The sequence below is a fragment of the Nicotiana tabacum genome, chromosome 9 (genome assembly GCF_000715075.1).
Source record: "Nicotiana tabacum cultivar K326 chromosome 9, ASM71507v2, whole genome shotgun sequence".
Classification (NCBI taxonomy): Eukaryota; Viridiplantae; Streptophyta; class Magnoliopsida; order Solanales; family Solanaceae; genus Nicotiana; species Nicotiana tabacum.
In genome coordinates this window covers 56,744,090-56,750,559 of record NC_134088.1, presented here as the reverse complement: position 1 = coordinate 56,750,559, position 6,470 = coordinate 56,744,090, and positions in this window count along the sequence as shown.

Sequence of the window (6,470 nt, the reverse complement as noted above, 5' to 3'; positions counted from 1 at the left end):
GCAGAACAGTTATACGGGCCGCATAGTAACAGCAAACACAAACAGATATTTGCCAGTGTTGGACACCAATTATACGACCGATATGCGGTCCACATATCGATTATGCAATCGCATATGCGATCGCAGACCTTGTTCCGGAGCTCCATTTTTGGGTTTTTAAAACCCGACCCTATTTCGTTAAATACACTCTTTGGGATATTTTTGAGCTATAATCTGACATTTTAGAGTGAAAGAGAGTGCCCTAGAGTGAGAAGGTGTTCTTCAATAATTGTTCTTCAATTCTTGCTCAAATATTTGGAAGACTAAGAAGAGAAAATCACTAGGTCTTCATCCTAGACGTAAAATTCTACACCCTAACCCCTAATTTTGAAGTTATCTAAAAATGGGTAATTAGCAAGATAAATTTTGGGCATGAGAGTTGTTTATTTTACATGCATGTGATATCAAGGGGTGTAGGAAGATTGTTAAACTAAGCATGGTAAAGATTGGGTTGTGGTATGATGGAATTTTCCATAAAAGGACCTTGAAACCTTATGCACACCTAGTGTTTTATAAAATGCTCAAATGAGCTAGAACCATGATCATCTTCCTAATTTTGGTTCAACTTGTTATATTTCTAAAATAGATTGAAGTTGCTAAAATTTTTGGAACATTTAGAGTGTAAGGAAGCTCAAGTGAGGTATGTTGGCTAAACTCTTATTTAAGAATTGGAATTCCCATTATCCTTGTAAGTTCCAAGATGGTAATTACAAATCGAGTATTCCGATAAGTTTTATGATAAAGATATATGTTCAATTTGTGTTTCAAAGGCTCTTATCATATTGCATTATAAATTGAGGATGTGTTCCAAACTATGGATTGTGTATCCACATGTTATAATTTCAAGTCATGATCTATGAGAAAGTTATTATGCCAAGTTGTCTAGAGATTGGGATTGTGATATACCTCCACCCGCATATATTGGGGTGAGGCGGCATGACCGCTTTGTGTAGGGATTATGGTATTGTGCAACTGCACCTCCACTCGCATACATTGTGGTGAGGCGGTACGACCACTTTGTGTATAGTTTTGGTATTTTTATGGCACCACCACACCACCCACATATATATATTGGGGTGAGGCGGCATAGCCGCTTTGTGTTGGTATTGGTATTGTTGATGCATTTCCACCCGCATACATTGGAGTGAGGCGGCATAGCCACTTTGTGTAGGTTCTTGGTACTGTGGTTATACATCCACCCGCATACATTGGGGTGAGGCGGCGGGACCGCTTGAGTAGAGTTGTCTTATTGTACTTACACCTCCACCTGCATACATCGGGTGAGGCGGCGGTGCTACTTTGTGTGAAGATGGTTACAGAGGATCTCATCTTAAATCATATAAATGTTATTGATAGCTCTTAATACGCTTGCTATGGTTTAAACGGTTAGTTATATCATTCTATTGTTGCCCTGATTCATCCTATTCATATTGTATTCCTAAAATTTTAAATTAGTGTTTTATTTTGATACAAGTACTATTCGACAGTGCTAACGTCCCTTTTACCGGGGGAACTGCATCTTTTAATAGATGCATGTGGTTCCACAACATGAGGTATTGATCAGTGATAGCAGTACACCTTCTTCACAGCTGACTTGGTGAGCCCCACTTAATCCCGGGGTCAAGTATCTTTTGTTCTTTGTGTATTTTGTTTGAGGTATAGCCGGGGCCTTGTTGCCGGCATTATCATTGTACTCTTATTTATCTATAGAGGCTCCGTAGACATAGTGTGGGTTGTGTATTGGTGCTGGGAAAGACAAACTATGTTATGTTGTAGCTGTATTACTTGCCCCATTTAAGACTTTAAAAATGATGAAAACTATTGGTAATGAATTGGTATTGTAGACATGATAACGTTTTTGTCTAATTAAGGAAAATATGTATTATCTTCATTCATGGATGAGTTTGGGTAGAAGGAAATCTAACAGTCTTGCTCGGTAGGGTTCACTCGGTTGAGCGCCGATCGCGCTCCTCGGTTTTGGGGCGTGACAGTAACATTTCTAAACTTGGAATTAAGGGTAATTATCCCTGGAAAGCATGTCATTCGTGTTGTGTTGGAGTGACGCACATGCTAGGTTACAGGCGTGTGGGTGTGTACTGTGGTAATCATAATCCGGGTTTTCTTTTGTACTGTGTTGCTATCAAGTCTTGTTTTATCCTTGTAATTCCTATTTGTAAGAGTAATTAAGTTGTGATTCTGTTAAAAATCATGTTTAGGCTATGTCTGTCATGCCCCAACCTCGGGAAGCGCGACTGGCACTAAACCGAGTGGACACGGTCGAGCAAGACTAATTGATACTTTCTACCCAACTCACCCATGATCAAGAGAAGACATGATTTCATTAATTAGACAGTAGGAAGTTCATACATACAATACTAAATTGTTTCATTAGTTGCTTCACTACTAGGTCTCAAAATACACATATTCACACCTTCATGGTTCAAAGTGGAACAAGTGATTTAATCACAACACAACTAGTTTAAAATTTCCAACACCCATACACAACCCACACTTAGTCTACGGAGCCTCTAAAATAACAAGGAGTACAATGATAGTGCCGGAAACAAGGCTCCGGCGATACCTCAAAACACGAAAACACGTACGAAACAAAATATGCACAACCCTGGAATGAAATGGGTCTAACCAAGTCAGCTGGGAAGAATGAGCACCGCTATCACTGGTCAATATCCTCAACTGTTAAACCAAACCAAGCTCATCAAGAGCTATCATTAACATTTATAGAATTCAAGATGAGATCCTCTGTAACCATTTCCACACAAGGCAACTCTGCCGGCTCACCCCAATGTATGCAGGTGGAGGTGTAATCCCAATACCAAAACTCTACTCAAGCGGCCCTGCCGCCTCACCCCAATGTATACGGGTGGAGGTGTAAACACAATACCCATTTTTACACAAAGCGGCCCTATCGCCTCAACCCAATATATGCGGGTGGAAATGCATCAACGATACCAATACTGTAACACCCCAAAAATTTTTGAAGTACTTAAGTGGTAAGCCCGGTAAATTTTGCAAAGAAAATAATGTTTCATGGTGTCAGACTAGGCTTACGTGTCAAATTTTTTGGTTGAACAATACACCGGAAAGTAACGAAAAATATTTGGCGAAAAAGTGCATTTCTACGGTCCATTATGCGACCGCAGAATCACTCTACGGACCGCATACTGGCCGCAGAGTAAGGCAGTTAATTGGGCCAATTGGAGGCAATTATGCGGTAGACTATGCGACTGCATAACTGTTATACGGACCGCATAGTGACCGCATACACAGAAAGTTCTTTTGGCTATTTTGTAACTAACTATGCGACTGATATGCGGTCCGCATATCATTTATGCGATTGCATACCTTGTTCCGGAGCTCCATTTTTGGGTTTTTAAAACCCGACCCTATTTCGTTAAAAACACTCCTTGGGCCATTTTTGAGACATAATCTGATATTTTAGAGTGAGAGAGAGTGCCCTAGAGTGAGAAGGTGTTCTTCAATAATTGTTCTTCAATTCTTGCTCATGTTTTGGAAGATTAAGAAGGCAAGCTCACTAGGTCTTCATCCTAGAGGTAAGATTCTACACCCTAAACCCTAATTTCGAAATCATCTGAAAATGGGTAATTAGCAAGATACTTTTTGGTCATGAGAGTTGATTATTTTACATGCATGTGATATCAAGGGGTGTAGGAAGATTGTTGAACTAAGCATGGTAAAGAATGGGTTGTGGGATGATGGAATCCTCCATAAAAGGACCTTGAAACCTTGTGCACACCTAGTGTATGATAAAATGCTCAAATGAGCTAAAACCATGATCATCTTCCTAATTTTGATTCAATTTGTTATATTTCTACAATAGATTGAAATTGCTACGAATTCCGGAATATTTAGAGTGTAAGGAAGCTCAAGTGAGGTATGTTGGCTAAACTCTTCTTTAAGAATTGGAATCCTTATTATCCTTGTAAGTACCGAGATGTTGATTATAAATCAAGTATTCCGATAAGTTTTGTGATGAAGATATATTATCAATTTGTATTTCAAATGCTCTTATCATATTGCGTTATAAATTGAGGATGTGTTCCAAACTATTGATTACGTATCCACATGTTACAATTTCTAGTCGTGATTTATGTGAAAATTATTATGCCAAGTTGTGTAGAGATTGCGATTGTGATATACCTCCACCCGCATACATTGGGGTGAGGTGGCATGACCGCTTTGTGTGGGGATTATGGTATAGGGATTGTGATTGTGAGACCACTTTGTGTGGGAATTATGGTATAGAGATTGTAATACATCTCCACCTACATATATATTGGGGTGAGGCGGCATGACCGCTTTGTGTAGGGATTATGATATTGTGGGACTGCACCTCCACCCGCTTACATTGGGGTGAGGCGGTACAACCGCTTTGTGTATGGTTTTGGTATTGTTGTGGTACCACCACCTGCATACATTGTTGTGAGGCGGCATAGCCGCTTTGTGTTGGTATTGGTATCGTTGATGCATTTCCACCCGCATACATTGGGGTGAGGTGGCAGGGCTTCTTGATTAGAGTTGCGGTATTGTACGTACACCTCCACCTGCATACATCGGGTGAGGCAGCGGGGCCACTTTGTGTGAAGATGGTTATAGAGGAACTCATCTTAAATCCTATAAATTTTGTTGTTAGCTTTTAATAAGCTTGCTATGGTTGAGACAATTATATATATTATTCTATTGCCGCACTGGTTCATCATAATTATCTTGTATTCCTATATTCTTAAATTGGTGTTTAGTTTTCATACTGGTACTATTCGACGGTACTAACGTCCATTTTGCCGGTGGAGCTGCATGAGATATTGATCAGTGATAGCAGTACACCTTCTTCCCAGCTGACTTGGTGAGCCTCACTTCATCTCGGGGTCATGTATCTTTTGTTATTTATGTATTATGGTTGAGGTATAGCCGGGGCCTTATTTCTGGCATTATCATTGTACTCTTCTTTATCTATAGAGGCTCCGTAGACATAGTGTGGGTTGTGTATTGGTACTGGGAAAGACAAACTATGCTATGTTGTAAGTATTACTTGTCCATTTGAGACTTTAAAAATGGTGAAACTTATGGTAAGAAATTGGTAACTGCAGTCACGACCACTTTATTGTTTAATTAAGGAAAACATATATTCTCTTTATTCATGAATGAGTTTGGGTAGAAGAAATCTAACAGGCTTGCTCGGTCGGGGTTCACTCGATTGAGCGCCGGTCGCGCTCCACGGTTTTGGGGCGTGACAAACTTGGTATCAGAGCCTGAGGTTTTAAAGTGTCCTAGGATGTCTCGGAGCCGTGTCTAGTAAAGTCCTTATTATCGGTGTGTTGTCGACCACATCTATAATTAGAATGCTACATGGGCATTTAGGAATATTATCCTTCTTTGATATTTTGAATCGTGCGATGAAACTGGTTGTGAAACTGTTCCTTCTCCAGCTTGTGCGTTGAGGTTCAAGGTAAGTTTAAATGCTCTTTTGGTTTATTCCAAGTAATGATGTCATGTGACATGACGAAAGGGTAAAGGCTTGAATATTAAACATATGGCACATGTATCATGTTGAATGAATAGTATGACATATGATACAAGTATATCGTACCATTAGCATACTTTATATAAGAAGAGTGCTAGAAGTGATTACCCACTTCGAAAGAGGCAGTGACGTGATAAATGAGACATAAGCTTAACTAGTACATGTGGATAGTGTGGGAACCATGTATATGATTCTAAGATGTAAACATGTTACATAGGCACGTGATATATGAAAGGCATGGCCTGGAGAGTAATGATAAATGTGTAGGTCTCTCACGGGAGACAAGAAGTTATGAAAGGAGAGTTGATTGAACCCACAATGAGAAGACCCTAGCACTATGAACGTTATAAGAATCCTAGGAATGTGCAAAGTGGTGTTACACTCCAAAAAGGATATTGACATGAGGGAGTTGGATCACAAGCCTATGTGGCTGAATAAGAGTAGAGAACGTATGAGGTTAATACCATGGTGACTTAAATCTCCCTAATAGTTGAACATATATATGTGGGATAAAGACATGAGACATATGTCCCTGAAGCTGCTAAATTCAAGACTTGTGTCAAAATGTGAATCATTCACCCCAAGTGGGGGAGGAAGGGCCATAGAGAGGCCACTTAAATACAATGAAACAAGATTAAGACCATGTAGCTATGATGTTTGAATATTGTTTTCAAGACAGGTGTAGTCTAGAAAAGAGATAATGGGTATCATGATTCTGTGAAAGGATATGCTAATGATAGACCACTAGTACCCCAAAAAGGTGAAAGGTTAAGGAAGGTAAATTCTTCATACATGGCAATGTGAATGACAGGGTCAAGGATCCTAGAAACTAAGAGTATGTTTAATAAGGAATTTTATACTTGTTAGGGGG